This window comes from Myotis yumanensis, unplaced genomic scaffold (assembly GCF_028538775.1).
Source record: "Myotis yumanensis isolate MYYU_CA2020_CCGP unplaced genomic scaffold, mMyoYum1.0.hap1 SCAF_1, whole genome shotgun sequence".
Classification (NCBI taxonomy): domain Eukaryota; kingdom Metazoa; phylum Chordata; class Mammalia; order Chiroptera; family Vespertilionidae; genus Myotis; species Myotis yumanensis.
Genome location: NW_027223752.1, coordinates 178805653 through 178826337, shown reverse-complemented (window position 1 = coordinate 178826337; position 20685 = coordinate 178805653). Strand labels below are relative to the sequence as shown.

Genomic DNA, 20685 nt, shown 5'->3' with positions numbered 1-20685 from the left:
TTAAAAATTTTTCCTTTGCATATATATTTCAATATGCACATATATGTATATGCATATATGTGTGTATTAATATTCTTACTAAGCATGCTAGACACAAACAAGTTGCTTAGAATCATAGGTATGGCCAAAGAATAACTGTTCTCTTTTTTGTTACCACATTCCCCAAGGACTCTATTATTACTTCCATTGGGACCAATTTAAAACTATACAGCCCTCTTCTCATGGATTGAATAAGGCAATGTATCACTGTTTAAGTGTGCTACTCAAAAATTTGGAATCCAGAGGGAAAACATAGGAAAACTGAATAAACAAAACCAACCATCATTCCCACCAATATTCTTTTTTACAAAGTTTTAGAAATAACTTTTCACTAATTTATTTATAATGTTTAAGATATTAAAAACAGGGAGTCAGGAGATTCAATTTATATTCTTTACATTTTTTCCCTTTGGGAAAATACTTAATATTTGTACCATGTGAGATATTATATTATAGTAAACCCAATAAAGAAAAAGCAATTTTATTTAAAAGCAGATACTAGCATATGCAAGTTATTTTGTTATCTGTTTTATATACATAAAACCCTTAAAGGATCATAATAATATTATGAATTTAGCTATTTTTCCTACTTTACCAAAGAAGCAGAGATTCCAATGTTATTTGAATCACTTTCTGACTTTAAAATTCACAATATCCTAACAAACATAACTTGTTAATTTCTGCATATTCATATCTTTACACAATAATTGCCTTACATATTTTATATGCATACATCCTTTTACATAGTTAGCAATTATTTAATGACTATTCAATAAAATGCTAAAATGCACTTTACTGAGAACCTGAAGCAACCTCCTTCGCATTGTCTTTGCAGAAATATGACTCCAATATCACGCTCTGTCCCCTTTAATTTTGTTCATAGAACTGTTTTCTGAACTTGTCATATTTATGTTATGCATTTGTTTTATTTATTTATTTTTTGTATTTATTGTATTTTCTCCACAATAGATTTTAGGCAATGTGACAACACAGGGACTGTGTATCCAGTGCTTGGAACAAAATAAGTATTCATGAAATACTTAGCGATGGACAGAGTAAATGAAAGAGTGTAAATCAGTCCTAGGAACTGTGATAAATGAAGTTAGATTGTTTTTAACTCTGTAACGGTGCTTTGCTACCAGCTGGTAGACAGCAATTCTCAGGAGCTCAAATTGCATAAAACCAGGAAGTTTTAAATTAAAGGTCACCTTCTGGTATGAGATCCACACGTACTTAGTTCCAAAACTCTGGTTTAGGGGGAATTATGATATTCCAAAGCTTTTCACTAATTCTCAAAATTGCTCATCTTGTTTACCAAATATTAAAAGTTGTCTATGGAGACTTATAAAATGTCAATAGCTCCACCTCATCTTTAATTCAGGATTGTATCAAACCCCAAATCTTGCTTTGACTCTAACAAAATTCTGCATAAATTAAAAATATAACTGCACTGATTTTAATAAATGAGAATGAAATAATGAAAAAAAATATTGTTTTATTGTTAAACACCTCTGAGTATACAAGTAAGCAAAATTATATCATTTAATGAAATAAAAACAAACAAGGCCTATTTCTACATAATAATGTATCGTGCTGCAAAATTCATAGTTAAGCCACTTAGTTATATATACTTATATTTCTATAGTACTATTATTAAAGTGTCATAATTCAGTTAATGCTCACATGAACACCTAAAACTTGACATGGCAAGTGCCATCTTATTGGGTCATCTACACTAATAAAAGAGAAACATGGTAATTGGCGTACGACCGCTACCCTTCCCATTGGCTAATCAGCATATCCTTATGCAAATTAACTGTCAGCCAAGATGGTGGCCGGCAGCCATGCACTGAAGCGAGCAGGGAGGCTTGCTTCCTCCAGGAACTGCAACTCCAACGTTCCCCGCCTCACTTGCCGGCCTCTCAACTGCAACTCTAAGCAACTATTACTATGTTGCAAATAAGAAGCTAAACAAAACAGGCTTTCAGTCAGCCCCGGACCGCAACATTGTATCCCTGTTTTCAGCAGCGAGGCCTCAGAGCTAAAGCTGGCCCAGAATAAAAAAAAAAAAAAAAAAGAAAACAAGGAGCAGTTGGAAGCTTTTAGTCAACTGCCAGCGGGAAAACAGCCCTCAGCCCCTCAGCCAGCCTGGCCAGGCACCCCAGTGGGGACCCCCACCCTGATCCAGGACACCCTTCAGGGCAAACCAGCCGGCCCCCACCCGTGCACCAGGCCTCTATCCTATATAGTAAAAGGGTAATATGCCTCCCGGCACTGGGATCAGCGTGACAGGGGGCAGCGCCCAAACCCCCTGATCAGCCCTGCTCTGTGCCTGATAAGGGGGGAGCTCCCCAATCCCCCGATTGCCCTGCGGCTCTGTGTGTGACAGGGTGCAGCACATCAACCCCCTGATCGGCCCTGCTCTGTGTGTGACAGGGTAGAACCATAACCTCTCCATCAGCCCTGCCCTGAGTGTGACAGTGGTGGTGCCCCAACCCCCTGATCGGCCCTGCTCTGTGGGTAATAGAGGGTGGCGCCCCAACCCTCCTCCACGGGCCTTGCTCTGTGTGTGACAGGGTAGAGCCATAACCTCCCCTTTGGCTCTACCCTGAGTGTGACAGGGTGCAGCGCCCCAACCCCTGATCCGCCCTGCTCTGTGTGTGACAGGGGGCGGTGCCCCAGCTCCCCTATCAGCCCTGCTCTGTGAGTGACAGGGGGCAGTGCCCCAACCCCCTGATGGGCCCTGCTCTGTGAGTGACAGGGAGCAGGGCCCCAACCCCTTGATTGGCCCTGCTCTGTGCGTGACAGGGGGTGGCGCCACAACCTCCCCATTGACCCTGCCTTTAGTGTAACAGGGGGCAGTGCCCCAACCCCCCCAATCAGTCTACCCTGAGAGTGACTGAGGGTGGCATTGCAACCTCCCAATCCACCCTGCTCTGTGCATGACGGGGCAGCGCCCCAACTCCACAATCAGCCCTGCTCTGAGCCCGACCAGGGGCTGCACTTAGGGATTGGGCCTGCCCTCTGCCACCCGGGAGCAGGCCTAAGCCAGCAGGTCGGTATCTCCCAAGGGGTCCCAGACTGTGAGAGGGCACAGGCCGGGCTGGGGGACCCCCACCCCCCCACCCAGTGCACAAATTTTTGTGCACAGGGCCTCTAGTTTTGTAATAAAATGCTAATTGAATGCTTACCAGGTACCATGGTGAGCAAAACAGACATGTTACCTTTTATTCTCTATGATAGAAAAACATTAACCAGTGACACAGATAAACCAAGTTGTTTTAGACAGTATGACCAATAAAAAGCACAGAAAAATATATAATCAGGGGAAATGATTTTGTCTGAGAGTTTAGGGATGCCTTTCTAAGAAAGTGATTTTTTAACTTAAACCCGAAGGATTGGTAGAAATTAACTGGGAAAGAGACACTGAAATGATTCTGTATTACAGAAAAAGGAATCAGCCTAGCCAAGGAATAGAGCTGAGAACCTAACCCTTCTAACATTTCTAACATAATGCAATCTTATACAGTAACAAAGGGAGTGGTTGCAATCCATTTATTTTGAGTAAATGAACAAATTAGTCAACAAAGTGGATGGTTTTCTATGTTAATTAGACTATTTGTCTGGCTACTGCAAGAAAGATCAAATAACACTGGCAGAAAGTGAAGTATTGCAATAGTTGTGCCATAGGACACTTGTGTGCCAGGAGATGATGGACTTGGTACCTCAGCTACTTGCCCAGCGTGCTATGCAGATAGCATTTCTAACTGTGCCATGCAGGAAGCCGCCCATTGTCTTCACTAGCAGAGAAGTGCAAACAAGGATCCCGGAAATGCTGGTGAACCTTGAACCCATGGCAAGGGCCAGAGTTATGCACCAATTGCCTAGTCCAAATAATGGGGGCTCAAGCTATTTCCTGAGTAAATCCTTCTAATATTTACTGACCTTTAAGATAGTCTGTCTGTTACTGCAATGGCCTGCCTGACTAAGAACTAGATGTGTATCCAAAGTTGAATAAAAGGTTGGCGAGGCATGGGCACCAGTGGAAGTCCTTCCCCTTGAGTTGGGCTTGCCCACCTGGCCCCCAATATTTCCAAATTATTTCTTGTCTCATCTCTTTCATTTGCGTGCGGCCTCTCTTCCAGATCCTGAACCCTGAACCACGCGGGATGTGGGGGAACATTCACAGTGCCACAAGGTGAAAAATGGTGTGAAGCACTGGCTTATACAAGATGGAGTTTTATTTACCTCTTAAATAACAATCTAAGCATTATCACTCCCGGGCTGTTACTGTAGCACCTCAACATCCAGGATCCATGACCATTTAATAATCTCACACTGACATCTATATAAGCACTGCCTCAGACAAATGGTCTGAGATGGCACATGGCTATCTATATCTGTACTGCAAATTGAAGGCTTATCCCTACCCTGTATAGGTATAGTGCAAGAGTTGAACACATCACTTACAGTCATATCATATTGGCCATAAAATGGCCACTGAGCATGATTAACTTCAAAGGAATCTGGGAAGTGTACTCTTTCTTTTGGGCATACTTGTTCCTAGCTGCAATCAAAGGGTTTGTATTGATAATGGCTCATTTATCCCACAGGTATTATTGAGTGACTTCTAGGTATCAGTGCTTTTCTGAGTAGAGATACATTAGAGACCTACATCAGTGAACAAAATTAAAAAGTCTACACTTAGTTCTTCATTCTAATAGGGAAGACAGACAGTAAATACTAAACATTAAAAATAGGTATGTTAAGGTGTTTTCTAGAAGATTATTAGTACTATAAAAGGATAGAGGAAGTAAAGGCAATCAGTAGTAGTATGCTGGTAAATGTTTACAAATCAGTTCTGGGGGGAAAAAATCCTGATTTATAGTGTTGTCCAATTTCCATGTTGTAAATACTCTCACCAATTTTAAGCTACCAATGTGATGTCAACCTACTTGAAAATTTTCCAAAATGTTGATTACTTATCATAAGCTTGCAAAAGTAGGCTCCCGCATGTTCCTGAAATTTGAGATTTTGTGAACAGGAAAAGATAAAAACACACAATTACATCTGGATATGAGAGAGACAAGTGTCTCCGGGAAGGAAATAGCTAAAAGTTAAAGAGTTGTCATTGAGGTATAATAAACAGAACAGCATGGCTTGTGCCATGTAAATTAAGGGGAGCGACATAGGAAGATGAAGTTAAAGAGTAAACTGAGGCCAGATTATGGAGAGCTTCTTCTCCTTCTCCTCCTCCTCCTCCTCCTCCTCCTCCTTCTTCTTCTTCTTCTTCTTCTTCTTCTTCTTCTTCTTCTTCTTCTTCTTCTTCTTCTTCCTCCAGTGGACTTATAATTTTCTTTCTTTTTTAAATTAAATTTATTAGGGTGACATTGGTTATTAAGATTTATAGGTTTCAAGTGTACATTCCTATGATACATGGTCTATATACTGCACTGAGTGCCTATTACCCAAAGACACATCATCTTTCATCTCCATTTATTTGGCCCCCTTCACTACCCCCTCATCTCTCTTCCCTCTGGTAATGACCATGCTGTTGTCTGTCTATGAGTTTTTGTTTGTTTTTCTTGTTTGTTAGCTTGTTGCTCTCAGTTTTATATCTATATATGAGTGAAATTAGATAGTTCTTAACTTTTTCTGACTGCCTTATTTAGCTTAGCATGCTATTCTCAAGGTCCATCCATGTTGTCACAAATGACTTTTAATGAGATTGAAATGGTTAGGAAGCCACTGAGGAGATTTGAGCAGAATGGCATTATCTTACGAATATTTAAAATGATTTCTCTGGGTGATTCATTGAAAATAGAGTATAGAGAGCATTTAGAAGGGATTAGTAATAAGGTTAGTATAATAGTTGAATTAAAAGATAAATATGGTTTGGGCTAGTGTTGGATCAGTGTATGTGAAGATAAGCGAGGACTCTGTGTTTAGAACATAGAGGTAATAGGATGTCATGAGTGACTAAGGATTTTGATTTCAGCAACTAGATGTATGGACAAAACTGTACATGGTCTGGCAACCTAAAAACTAAGCTCTTTTTCTCTCTCTCTCCCTACCTTTATTAAATATACAGTGACAAAATAGAAATAGTATAACTACAAGAAAAACTCCCACATGGAATAAGGAATAATAGAAAACACATAGCACTCAGTCATCCAAAGCACCTATCACATCCTGCTGAGAGACCTGCAAACCCCTGAGCAACAATAGAGAAGATTCCTGGGTTGGTCCATGTCATAGCCTTGGGGTCAATTATCTGTCACGTACTCCCCTATCCATCATCTTCATTGTGAGGAGTTTCTTCCTTACCTATTACTTCCTACCTCCATAGTTGAGTTGGCCAATGGACAGTATATGCTCTCTCCTTAAGGGTTTAAATTATTTCACAACTTACTTCATGTTGGTACAATCTCTGGGACCTAGGAGTGATTTTGACAGTCAAACAAGTTTAGGTTTTTGCAGGCTAGACGTATAATTTTGGTTGATAATGTAGTCCCTTGAAAACATAGTAGGTTTTGTGTCTATTTACTTCGGTACAGTACCATAAATGAAGAGACACGGGCAAGGTTATGTCTAATCCTGAACAGTTACCTTACTCCTGTTCTGTGCATTTCTTATCCCCCATTCCTTCATGGAGGCTACCTTGAAGCTGTCTGAAATAAAGGCTTAGGTAGGATAGAAATCTGAATTGCTCTGTCTGAATTTTGAAGTTTAGCTGCTTTTCATTGCCTGCAAAAGAACTCATATTTAGTCCTGGCCAGTGTGCTCAATGGTTAGAATGTCGGTCTATAGACCAAGAGGTGGTGGGTTCGATTCTGGTCAAGGACCCATACCTGGGTTGCAGGTTTATCCAGGCCCGGGTCAGGGTGCCTGCAATGTGTCTCTCTCACATTGATGCTTCTTTCTCTCTCTCTCTCCCCCTTCCTCTTTCCCTCTCTTCCACTTTCTCTAAAAAAAAAAAAAAAAATCAATGGAAAAAGTATCCTGGAGTGAGGATTAACAAAATCAAAAAAGAAAAAAAGAAAAAAGAGCTCTTATTGATGTTGCTTAAAAGTGTGAGGCCACAGACTTACTCGCTTCTAATGTTGCTTCTTCGGTCACTTATTATTACTTTGGTTTGGTTTACACAAAGAGTTTGCTTTATTAACCTCACTAGGGTTGAGATGATCAGAATTTTGTTCAAAATAGATTATAGGTTGAGACTAAAACAATCTCTGTAATCAAAACTGCGTTATCTAATATCTCCCCCTGGAAATTTTCTGTCTCTGTAACTGGACCTTGCTACAAATGTTAATAAGAAACCAACACTTCCTAATATTCTGATTTTTTTATTACTATAGTATCCACTCAAGCTACAGACTCTTTTGGCCTGTGTTCTGACTTCTGAAATTTCCATTATCACAGAAAGGTCTGGTGGAGAAGGCTGGTTACTCACATTCTGCTTTGCACAACAAAGGTAACTGACCTCTGGCCAGCAGCACCTGTGTCCTTGAGACCTGCCACATAGACACCTTGTAACAGCAGCCCTTCTTCTGGAACCAAATTCTTTTTTTTTATTATTTAATATATTTTATTGATTTTTTACAGAGAGGAAGAGGGAGGGATAGAGAGTTAGAAACATTGATGAGAGAGAAACATCGATCAGCTGCCTCTTGCACACTCCTACTGGGGATGTGCCCGCAACCCAGGTACATGCCCTTGGCCGGAATCGAACCTGGGACCTTTCAGTCCGCAGGCTGATGCTCTATCCACTGAGCCAAATTGGTTAGGGCTGGAACCAAATTCTTTATAATACTGTATATACTTACAATTGATATAATCATGTAAAGCTAAAAATAGATGTTAAATTCATATGTTTATTTATTTCCCTCACAATGGCACAAATAAAAATACTCCAGAGATAGGAACCCAGTCTTCTATGTTTTTGTTCTGTTATCACCAGGGTGGTGCCTTGTTTACATGCTCAAGGAGATTCCTTAGCAGAATCTTCCAGCACCCAGAAGTGGGAAAGGTCAATAGTACACCATTTCCTTAGGTGTACACTTTGAAAGTTGCAATGCACCTCATGTTCTATTTGTCGGAACTCAATCATAAGGCTACTCTGGGCAATCAAATGTGCCTGGAAAGTGTGTATTTATTTTTGATAGATAATTACAGTTAAAATTTAAGAATTATACTATTAAAAATTTTTAAAAAAACAAAATAAATGTTAGGTCATATGCTTAGTTTCAATATATTTTTTTCTAGAGTCTAGATAAGTTGATGTGCATTTTAAATAGAGTTGATGCAAACAACCCATCACTTAAAACAATGTTGCAACTTCAGGATTAAGAGTCTAGGCCACGATTTTCAATCTTTTTCATCTCTTGGTACACATAAACTTGTATTAACTCTTTTCTATTCCTGAAGTTCTTGGAGTTTAAAATTTTTCTGCTTTATAAGATTAATGACTCTTTTTTTGCTTTTTTTCTTAAATGTTTCATCATTCTTGGTTCTGTCTAGATATCAAGTAAAAACACCCCATCCAAATTAATATATTTTTAGCAATCAATACAGTAATATTGAGTAATAATATTACTATTAACAATATTAATAATATATTACAATAATAGTATTATTATATATCACAATTTCTAAAGAAACATTTTAATTTCTAAATAAACATCTATGATACATATATATGTATATATAACAGTTAATAAACTTGTTTTTAGCATGAAAAATTATAGATATTTTACAAGTAACAAAATTATAAAACAAATTGTTAGTGAAATTGATCAATTTTTAAAAATAGCTCTTATAAACTTATTTGGAGTGTGTGTGTGTGGTGTGTGTGTGTATGTGTGTGTGGTGTGTGTGTATGTGTGTGGTGTGTGTATGTGTGTGTGCTGTGTGTGTGTATGTATGTGTGTGTGTGTGTGTGTGTGTATGTGTGTGTCAGGGCTCATGGGTTCATGGTAGCTACCTAGTGACTTTGTGCAATTTGACATAAGGAACCATATGAAATTTTTCCAATAATTTATTCATTAAATTGAAAGTGATTAGATTATTTGTTGCCTCAAAAGGTAGATAATTTTTCTTAATATCAACAATAATGTTCATGGTGCTGAGGCATTTTTCCCTCTACTTAATTTAACAGCAATTATATTCAAAATGTTCAATCCAGTCTGGGATGTTTTTTTTTAATATATCTATTATTAAAAAAAAGTCCTAAAAGTAGTTTATTACCATGTCATATTTAATTAAATGAAACTTAATCCCATGAAACTCGTGGCATTTAAGAGACTGGCTTCTTAACAGGATGTTTACATTTAAATTCCAGCTCTCCCACTTATCTTTTAAGTCATCTCTTTGTGTCTCAATTACTTCATCTGTAAATGGGGATGAGCTAAAATTATAGTACTCTTTTGATCTAATGTAAATTTGTAGAATCATCTTGCATGGATCAAATGCTCTGTAAAAATTAGCTATTTCTTTTATTCATAAAGTGAAAATCTAATAATGGCTATGAAGGATGGGAATTTTGATGGTTCTTGCCAAACCACATTTAAATGGGAACCAAATTCAATAGGAATAATGAAAAGGAGAAATCATAACCTGAGACTACTCCGGAGCCTGGACACACACCTGGGAGCAGTCCCTTGCTTTGAGTCCTCTCTTCTCTAACGGAGGTGCTTCTCTGTTGACAGGCTTCCAGGAGGCCAGCGCCTGCGGTAGCCTTGTTACTGTCATTCCACCTCCTCTCCCTCCCTCTACCTGGATGTCTTCATTTCCTTAAGCAGTTATGTAGGAGTGTTAGCCTGAAATGGCAGCCATACTGTATGAGGGCTGGAGAGGCACCAACGGTTTGTTTCCTAGATGCCAGAACTTTCATCAAGATGCAAACTATCATGTGAAGGGCTGAATGTTATTGGTGCATGTATGGGAGCTGACATGAAATTGGTTGGAAGGCCAGGGGGCTGATTGTCACAAAAACAAATACATGGTGCCTTCCTGGCACTTTTCAGGGCAAGATTGGCATCTAAGTGGATCATGGTCCAAACTTCTGAGGTCCCTGGAATCCCAGTGCCTTTGGAACATGCCTTTTGTTATAGGTACTGAACCACAATTGAAGGTCATATGGAGCATGTCCTAGTATCCTGTAACAAGCCAAGCATTTTAGTTGCTTGATCCTGAGATTGTTTGGGGTGATCTGGGAAATGGATTTTGGTAACTGGGGCATTAGGAGGACCATCTGGGTCTCAGGTAGGTTATTTACCAATCAGTGTGGAACTATTTCAAATTTTAGCAACAAAATCACTTTGTGCCAGTTAAATATCAGCCTTGACTAACAGTATATGTTAATTTGGAGTTATGTGTGGAGCGAGAAGAAGAGCAAAAAGGAAATAGCTGGGGATAAATAGGCTACATTGGAGTAAAGATGGCTGTGACACTCCTCTCACTGTGTGGTGAAGTCTGACTTACCTCCCCTTGTGGCTGCACTGAGTGACTTCCTTGATCAATAGAATGGGCATATATGCCTTCTGAGACCTTTAAGTCTTAGCTGTAAGAAGCATTGTTGGATTCTCTTTGGGTCTTTGAAAATGTTTGCTCTGTCTATCCTATAACTCCATACTGTGAGGAAGCCCAAACTAGTGATGTTAAGATGGAGAAACAGATGACTGATCCGTTTTTTGGTGTCTGGATGTCCCAACACAAGTGCCAGACGTGTGAGTGCAAAAGCCTTTAAATGGCCCAGTGCTAACAACCATCCAACTGCAAGTGTATAAGAAATCTGGAGGGAGAACTTGGTTTAGTCACTTCTTTGTTGGTTTAAGTCATTTATTTTGAGGGAACACAGCCTAGGCAGTGGTTCTCAACCTTCTGGCCCTTTAAATACAGTTCCTCATGTTGTATCCCAACCGTAAAATTATTTTCATTGCTACTTCATAACTGTAATGTTGCTACTGTTATGAATTGTAATGTAAATATCTGATATGCAGGATGGTCTTAGGTGACCCCTGTGAAAGGGGTCACGACCCACAGGTTGAGAACTGCTGGCCTAGAGCATCTTCCTAAGATAGGTTATAGAGTTTTTATTTTCATGACAAAAAGTCAATATTATTCCTCATTATTTTATAATGATTTGTCCAGTGGTGTCTATCATCGAGTTTGTTGATAAAAAGTCTAATATTAGACTGTTATCAGGGTTTCATAAGTGACCTTCTTGAATAATCTTTTGAAAGCATTAGAGTCATCTTTATGTTTTTGGTTTTGTAAATTTTCATAGCTCTGTACCTGATATGTGTTATTTTTTTATTAATTGGGTTGTATATCTGATGACTGTTTTGAATATTTGTGTAACTCTTTCCTGTTAAATATCTTGGATTACATGCTTTGTAATGTCTTCCCTGTCATTATTCTATTCCCTTTTTAATGATACTTTTATTAATAGGATATTTAAATTTGTAGATTGATTTGTTCTTTCTCATCTTTTCTCTTACTTTTTGTTTTTTATCTCACTTTTTCAGAGTCCCTTAACTTTATTCCCTGTGCCTCCATTATATATAGATAAAATTTCAACACTTACAATTTTATTCTTCAAAAGCATTTGTTCTCTGAAGGGTTACTTTTAACAGTATCCTTTTCATGTTGTATATTGATAATATCTTTTTTTATCTCCCTAGGGATAGTAACTAGAGTGCCTTTGTATTTGTAGGTAAAGCTTTCTTCTCTAAATTTGATATGTTTTATTCATGGTTATTTTTTTTTTCTGCTTTTGTCTCTCATATGGGTAGCATACTTCAAATGTGTGGCTATCCTTACTTTTTTATATAGTAAAAAATCATAGTAAGAAAAATATGATCGGAGTCTATGAGTATGTGGGACAGAGCTTTGTTAATTAGTAGTCCTCACAGCTATGGTGGGCGGTGGTCGGGATGTGTAATCATTATGTTGGGAGATGTGAAAATATGGAGCTCACCATGAAGTGCCAACTCACAAACTGGCCTATTTCTCTAAGGTTGTTTTTTTCAATTTCTTTAGAGACTTTTTTCTTAGCCTCATGCTCAGATGCTGGCTAAGAAAAAAGCCCCATGTGTACTGCTCATGGAGATGTGAAAGTAGAGTTGAAGGGATCAATTCATCTCACAAGATTCTGAATAAACCCATTGGTTCATTACTGCCCTCCATCAGCCTTGGGGGTTCCAAGAGCCTGATGCCTTGGCCATATCATTGGATACTATGTTCTCCTATTCAGTGTGTTCCCTTTCTTTGTTGTTGATGTTTTCTTTTGCTGTGCAGAAGCTTTTTAGTTTGATGTACTCCCATTTGTTTTGCTTTGTTTTTTTTTCTTTGTTTCCCTTGCCCTAGGAAATACATTTGCAAAAAATATTGCTGCAAGAGATGTCTGAGATTTTACTGCCTATATTTTCTTCTAGGATTTTTATGGTTTTGCAACTTACATTTAAGTCCTTTATCTGTTTTGAGTTTATTCATGTGTATGGTGTAAGTTGGTGGTCTAGTTTCATTTTTTTTTTGCATGCACTTGTCCAATTTTACCAACACCATTTATTGAAAAGATTGCTTTTTCTCCACTGTATGCTCTTGCCTTCTTTGTTCATTATTAGCTGACTATAGAGAGGTGGTTTGACTTCTGGGTTTTCTGTTCTGTCCCACTAATCTATATGTCTATTCTTATGCCAGTGTCATCCCTGTGCTGTGATCTCCACAAGGGTTCTGAACTATTTTACCTACTAGGTAAGACAGAAAGAGTTGGAGAGTGAGACTGGAGTTCAGTATATTCCTTCCCCCACATCAAAAGCTAGAGAGGCCTGGAGTTGGCCCTTTCCCTTCCCCCAGATTGGACAGGCTCTGTTAAAATAGATTCACTCACTTGAGGGCAAGCATTTGCTAAGGAAAACAGAGTATTCTTTACATATTTGAAAGGGCTAATTCCACCATCCCTCCTTTATCAGAAACATGAGGGAATTTTTTTCCTCTCTTCACCCTAAGAAACTTGTGGGGCTTCCAGAAATAAAATTTAATGAAAGAGATGGACTTCAGGAATTTTTATTTCTCAAGCTGGTCCACGCTTAATCTCTAGCAATTGGTTAATTACCTTTTAAGTGTTGCTGCCAGCCTTCAGCAGTGGTTTCTGCTCCTACACTTAACTGTAATTCTCTGTGTTTACTTTTCACTCCAGGTTTTGGTAGTGTGGTCTACCCTGTGTCTTCAATTTTGTGATGTATCTAAAAAGAGTTGATTTTTTCAGTTTACTCAGTTTTTTTTTTTCTTGTTCTGTGGATAGGATAGATAACTTCCAAGTTCTTTACATGTTGGATCAGAAACTGAATGCATCCTATATTACCTATAATAATAATAAAAGCATAATATGCTAATTAGACAGGATGACCTTCCAGACCAAGCCGGAGCTGTAGCTGTGGGATCGAGGAAGCCACCGCGGCTGCAAGGGAGGGATCCAGGCAGCCACCATGGCTGTGAAGGCCTACTCTTGCACAAATTTTGTGCATTGGGCCTCTAGTCTTTTATAAAGTAGAAAAGCATAGCAATTCCTATCAGTCTCATTTTTCCATGTGTAAATTTAACAGATCCTTGGAAATCAAGCATTGAGGAAAATGTAATGCAATGTGGCTTTGTGAGGAATGAATTCTGTCAGAACAAAAATATATATTTTTTAAAGGTGCGAGGATAACTCTTGAGATTCAAAGCCACATGTACCAGCCATTTCAAACTCTTCTTGCATATACAGGGTGGGGCAAAATTAGGTTCACAGTTGTTCATATGGAAAATAATACAAGCATGAATAAATAAAATACAAGAACAAACTTTCTGTTTCATGTTTCCACAATGGTAAACCTACTTTTGCCACCCTCCCCCATATATGCCAACTCACAAAGAAATTGGGAAAAACAGTATGGGTTTATCTTGTGATAGCTAGCCATCTGGTAAGAAGAACCTGGACATGTTTCAAAAATAGATACATTATTTATTGCAAGTCTGGTGGATATCATATGGTAAAGCTCTTTAGAGATAAGTTCTGGTTTTGTTTCTATTTTCGGTAAATGGTGCAATATATGGAATAGAGAACACACACACATCCTTTTCTTAAATTATCAAGATGAGTGGAAAGTTTTCAACACCTTAGAGATATAAGTAAAAATGTATTTTCATATAATAAGAGTAAGCAGAGTTGAACCTGTTAAATTTTACAGTGTCATTTGTAGATTGACTTACTTATGGATAAATGGATAAAATTATATATTGACAATCTCAAGATAGTGTTCACTGTCAGGAAATCCTAGCTGCAAGTCTCAGAACTGCCTGTAAATGGCATGCTGACTCTCTAAAATGGGCACATAGTCACACCTACATCAACTGGATAGCATCATGCTATAGGGAGTACTTCACCTGGCTGAAGATTGAAAGGAGAAGTTTCAGAAGAGGGAGATAAAGTCCTTTTTTAAAAAAAGAAATTAAAACACCAATAGTATAGATTTTGATTTAAAAATAAATTCTTGATCAATATTTTTTAAAATTTCTGCTTACTGCTTATAACACTCTCATGTACATTCAAATGTATATTAACATGTTAACAGCTTTAAGAGGTCATATTTTAAAACAAGCTATTTAACTTTATTTACCCAGCATCGTCCAAATTTATTTGATCATAGAATGTTTATATTGTGATTTTTAGTTATTAACTCTGTGGCCTACGCTGTTGGAGCCATTGTTCCCAAATTATTATATATGTTTTACTACTTATTCAAGTGCATAAAATAGTATAACCTTCATCACAGGCCCGATTTTAGAACATTACTTTGTATTCTCCATTTGGAGAAATTAACCAGTAAAATTAAAATGCGTAATTTTTTATTGATATAGCTATTCTGAATGTGGCATCTTCATTTGTCTTTAGAGCATCCTGCAGACTGAGACATTCTTACATAAAATTGATCAGAATTCCCCAGATAGCAATTGTAGAAGTTTTGCATTGTATAGTTGTTAGAAGAAATTAAATCCTCTACAAATAGGAGATGAGGTAAGCTTGTTACTTTCTTAACAGATGACAGATAAAGAGCCAGTTTCAGCAATAGTTTAATAAGTAATCTGTGGGGTCAATGATGTATCAAACATGGTATTAGTAGTTTTTTTCCTACCTCCAATTATCAAAAATTATTACAAGACAGAAAGTATCAAACAACATTGTCCCAAGCAGCAAGTCACACCCCATAACTGAACCTGACTTCCCACTTTACTGGGCTGCCCCAGAGAGAGAAGTGTGTGCTGCTTTCCTTCCATTTTCACATTATCTTCTGAGACGCCACGTACATCTATGGTTTTATTTTCCCCTCTTTCCAGGAAAATTCAATTCTTAAAATGATGTCCCCTTTCCTAACTTATATAGGTCACTGGCAGGAAGGGTCAGGAGGTATAAATGACTATATTGAGAGATTTATGCACTAGCATCCATAACCCAGAACTCACTTCTAAAAAAACAACACAGTTTAAAACAGATATGTGAGCAGGTCTATTTACATGTTCTTGATAAATATTTCCTCATAAAAATGAACCACAGAGCAGAACAAATAACATACACATACATTATGACCATGCTTTTCTTGTTTCAAAAGGAGAGAAGAGACAAAAGTATTTAAATATCTTATTGTCAACTACTGTCACTCAGTTACATGTCAGTGTTATGTGACAAATTAATCCATATGGTTTCATCAACTTTTTCAAATTGTTTCCTATCAACATTATATCTAGGATACCAAGAAAATGATGGCAAAATATCTTTAAGTAATATATTACAATTTAAATTAGTTGTTTGCTTAGATGAATTTTAAAACAATCAAGACAATTTCTTTAATAAACGTGAAGTAATCATTTTAAATTTAAAAATAGAAAAAGAACAAGAAAGACTGCTGTTGTAAGGGTCAAAATGGAGGTTGGGGAATATTCATCTTTGTTTTTCCATCAGTGCAATAGAGTTTGAGTTCCTTAAAGTGTAGGAATTTCACTAAGACAAGGTACATCTGTTTCTTCTTTAGGAGAAAAGCATTTGTATGTTACTACCTTGGCAATATTGGAGGACCTTCCTATACATTGGTAAACCAGGTGACAAGAATATTAGATCAGAAACAGCAGCTTTGAAACCTGAGCAAGTGCACCCTGCACCTCTGAACCAACTTGGCTTCACTCAACTTCGCTGAAGCCAACTCAAGACTCACCACTCCTGGATCCTAGCATTCTCTTCATCTCCGGCTAGATGACCTTGCAGAAAACTTCACAGATTTGGTCACAAGCTGGCATGCAGACGTACAGGAGAGCCAGGCGTGGCGAAGACTCACCTTGCCAGATGCCTGAGCACTCTGCATTTAGTGGGCAGCACACCAGGTGCAGGTGTGGATGTCCTGGCTGGGAAGGTGGCCAACAATAAAGCAGGACCCTCCTCTGTGATCTGCTTTGTGGTGGTCGCTCTCGCCTCTGTGTTGGCTGGGCTATGCTCTGCAGAGTTTGGTGCCTGGGTTCCCGATCTGGTTCTGCATGTCTTTACATCTATGTCACTGTGGGAGAACTTTGGGCCTTCACCACTGCCTGGAACCTCATCTTCCCTTCTGTCATTGATGAAGCCAGTGTGGCCCGGGCCTGGAACTCAGCTTTTGACAGCCTGATGGGAAACCACATGTCTCAGACCCCGCCGGTAGCCTCTCATTGCATGATCCCCATGTCCTGGCACAATATCCAGACCCCTTTGCTTTGGGCCTGGTGTTGTTGCTCACTGGAATGCTGCTTTTGGGGCCTGAGTCCATCTTGGTTACCAAAGTGTTCACAGTGTTGAACCTCTTGATTCTGGGTTTTGTCATTGTCTCCGACTTCATTTAGGGGACCTGCACAGCCAGAAGCTCACAGAAGAGGACTGCAAACTGGTCAAGGAAAGACTCCATACCTTTAGCTTGGGCTCTCTGATCTCTGGAGGATTTGGGCCTTTCAGCTTGAGAGGTACCTGTTTCTATGCATTTGTTGGTTTTGACTATATTGCTACCACTGCAGAGGAGGCTCAGAATCCCCAGTGTCCCATCCCCATGGGCACTGTGATTTCACTGTTTGTCTGCTTTTTGGAGTATTTGGGTATTTCTTCGGCACTCATGCTAATGATACCTTACTACCAGCTTCACACTGAGCGTACCTTGCCTGAGGCATTTCTCTGTGTTGGATGGGCCCCTTCCCTCTATGTTATGGCTATTGGATCCCTCTGCGCTCTTCCTACTAGCCTCTTGGGCTCTATGTTCCTCATGCCTTAGGTGATCTATGCAATGGTGAAGGATGGCCTTGCTGTTACGTGTCCTAGCCCGGATCCACAATGGCGCGCACACACCCATCACAGGAACTGTGGTCTCTGGTTTTATTGCAGCATTAATGGCATTCTTCTTGGAACTCACAGATCTTGTGGACCTCATGTCAGTTGGGACCTTGATTGCCGATCCTATGTGTGTGCTCATATTCAGGTATTGGCCTGGCCAGGAGAGAAAGACTGAGGAGGGTGAACAGGAGTTGCAGAAGGAGAGGATGCCCGAAACAGAAAAGCTGACCTCACAGGCACCATTTATCCACACAACTCCACCCCCACCCCACTCTCTGGCCCAGGTGCTTATGTTGGCTCCTCACTGCTTGCTCTGCTCCAGAGTGTCCTTTGCCTGGTGCTGGCCCAGTGGTCAATGCCACTGCTTTCTGGAGATCCAGTGTGGACTGCAGGGGTTGTGCTACTCCTGATGCTGGTTACTGGGGTCACTGGGTCATCCGGAGACAGACACAGAGCTCCACGTCCCTTCACTTTAAGGCTCCCTGCTTTGCCTCTCCTCCCACTAATGAGCATCATTGTGAATGTTTATCTTATGAGGCAACTGAAAGCTGGTACTTGGGCCCGGGGTCTGGTAGGTGATCAAGTTTGCTGTCTATGAAATCAAGCACAGTATGAAAGAGGTTAAGAGTGATGAACCCCTACTCGGGTCTAGGACCCAAACTGTAGACTTTGATCTCAGCAGTGCCTGAATGCTGTCTGCTGTCCCCACACAATAAAGGAGAAAACACCTGACCACTGGAAAGCTAGGTCTCCAATGGGGGGGGGGGGGGCGGGTGGTGGTAGTGAGAGGGGGAAGGCACCAGTAGAGCTCAGCTCTGTAGAGTGAAGGGTTTTCTTTGCTGTTTCTTGTCTCTTTGGTTATTTTTTTTAATCCTCACCCTAGGGAAGTGATGGCGAACCTCTGACATGCGAACTCATTTTTTTGGTTGATTTTTCTTTGTTAAATGGCATTTAAATATATAAAATAAATATCAAAAATATAAGTTTTTGTTTTACTATGGTTGCAAATATAAAAAAATTTCTATATGTGACACGGCACCAGAGTTAAGTTAGGGTTTTTCAAAATGCTGACACGCCGAGCTCAAAAAGTTCGCCATCACTGCCCTAGGGCATGGTCAGAAAGTGGAAGGGAGAGAGAGAAAGAGAGGAAGAGAGAGAAACATCGATGGGAGAGAGAAACATCAATAGGTCAATATCCACCCCACTGGGGATCAAACCTGTAACCCAGTTATGTGCCCTGGTCAGGTATTGAACTGGCAACCTTTCAGTGCACACAATGATGCTCGACCAACTGAGCCACTCCGGCCAGGCTTGTCTCTTTTTTTGAACTTGTCTATTTTTTAATTGCATCTGTAGCTGCTTCACTGGATTTAAAAAATATATATATTAAAAGAATCTAGAAAAAGAAAAAAAATAATATTAGATCAAAAAACAGTTTTAACACTAGGGAGAAATAATACCTATAGGACAATTTCCTTTTGATATTGCTACTGATATAACACATACACATCACAACAGGGGGAAAATCAAACCAAATAATACTTGTCCATTTGTACAATTAGTTTTAGTCTACTCCTAAATAATAGTGAACTATTTCCATTTCTCCTCATCTCTATTTTTAAATTTACCACAGAGAAAATCATCAATAATATTTTTAGTATAGTTAAGCAAAAGAAGAAAAAATTCTAGTATTTTGGATGCTGGGTTTAAAGTGTTGTTTTATAGATTGTTTTAATATCCTAATATTTCAAATGGGGAGTGATTCTTTGTACATTAAGAAAAATATTAGATTAATAGCATGTGATATCTATTTGAAACACATCTTTGGATTTGTTGTATATCAATTAATAGAAATCCATTGTTCATTACTATTTGTATCCTTAATACCTAGCTCAGGTTTTAGTGATGATGCAGATACATGAATAGTTTAGGAATGAAGTTATTTAATGGAAAGGCTCTGTCAGCCTTGTTCTCAGTGATTCTCTCTCACACTTGGGCCCATTTGTACTCAAGACTCAGTCTCTGGAAGGCAAGGAAAAAACCCATAAGGCCTATCTTCCAAAGCAGTAACAAAAGTACTCTGGTTGAGTACATTAGCAAATAGGATGAATATTGGTTTGCCTGTGCAACATTCTACAAAATCTCCCTTTCAAAGTGACTGATACAACCATCTCTTTCCTATAGTTAAATACAACCATGGGAGAATCTTACTGAACAGAATAATCAGGGGTCCTCAAACTACGGCCCACGGGCTACATGCAAATACAAATATTGTATTTATTCTTGTTTTGTTTTATTACTTCAAAATAAGATATGTGCAGTGTGCATAGGAATTTGTTCAGAGTTTTTTTTTAAACTATAGTACGGCCCTCCAACAGTCTGAGGGACAGTGAACTGGCCCCTTGTTTAAAAAGTTTGAGGACCCCTGGAATAAATAATGTGGAGATTCTAAAACAATTTTATAGATACTCTGTTTCAATTTTATAAGGCAAAATTTTGAGCCTATTTGCTTCTATCTAGCTTTTACCACAGGTAACAAAGGAATAGCCATAATTACATGTTGTATCACCATAAGAGAAAATAAGCTGAGATTTCAACAAATACTTGTGGAATGTCTACTCTATGTTCTGAACCCAGGGACATAACAATTAAGAAATCAAATCCCTCTCTTTAATGATCTTGAATTTGAATTGAGAAGAAAGAGGATCTGAAAAAAACAAAACATAAATCCCAATATATAACTAAATGTGAGAAAGGATAAATATTATGAGGATAATGGAAGGTATTGGTATTTTAGATAGGCTAGGAAAGGAATAACAGGCATAGACCTCAGGGGATATTTTATATATTCTAGAAACAGCATATAGCCAGTGGCATTGAAGGTCAGTAACTAAATGGGAGAAAGGCAATAGAAATGGGGCATGAGTTAGAGCCTTGGACCTGGTCATTTATGTTTCTTTAGTGGAACATGGTAAGTATTTTATAATTTATTTGGATAGCTGTGGTTTTGAGCAGACAAATGTTATGATCACAATTATGTTTAAAAAGTTGCATTTGGTCTCCTATGTAGAGTAGAGAATAAAGGGAAGTCAAGAGTTAAAGCAAAAATATAAATCGGGTTTGGCCAGTGTGGCTCAGTGTTTGAGGGTCAACCTATGAACCAGGAGGTCATGGTTCGACTTGAGTCTGGGCATATACCCCTGTTGTGGGCTCGATCCCCAGAGTGGAGTGCAGGATGCAGCCAGTCAATGATTCTCTCTCAT

The 20685-nt window shown here is 38.8% G+C and overlaps 1 pseudogene; it reads left to right on the top strand.

The window, feature by feature from the left end:
* The window catches only part of LOC138992299 (cationic amino acid transporter 3 pseudogene), a 39426-nt pseudogene extending 21315 nt beyond the window's left edge, over window positions 1-18111 (top strand).
* Window positions 18112-20685: the final 2574 nt, after the last annotated feature.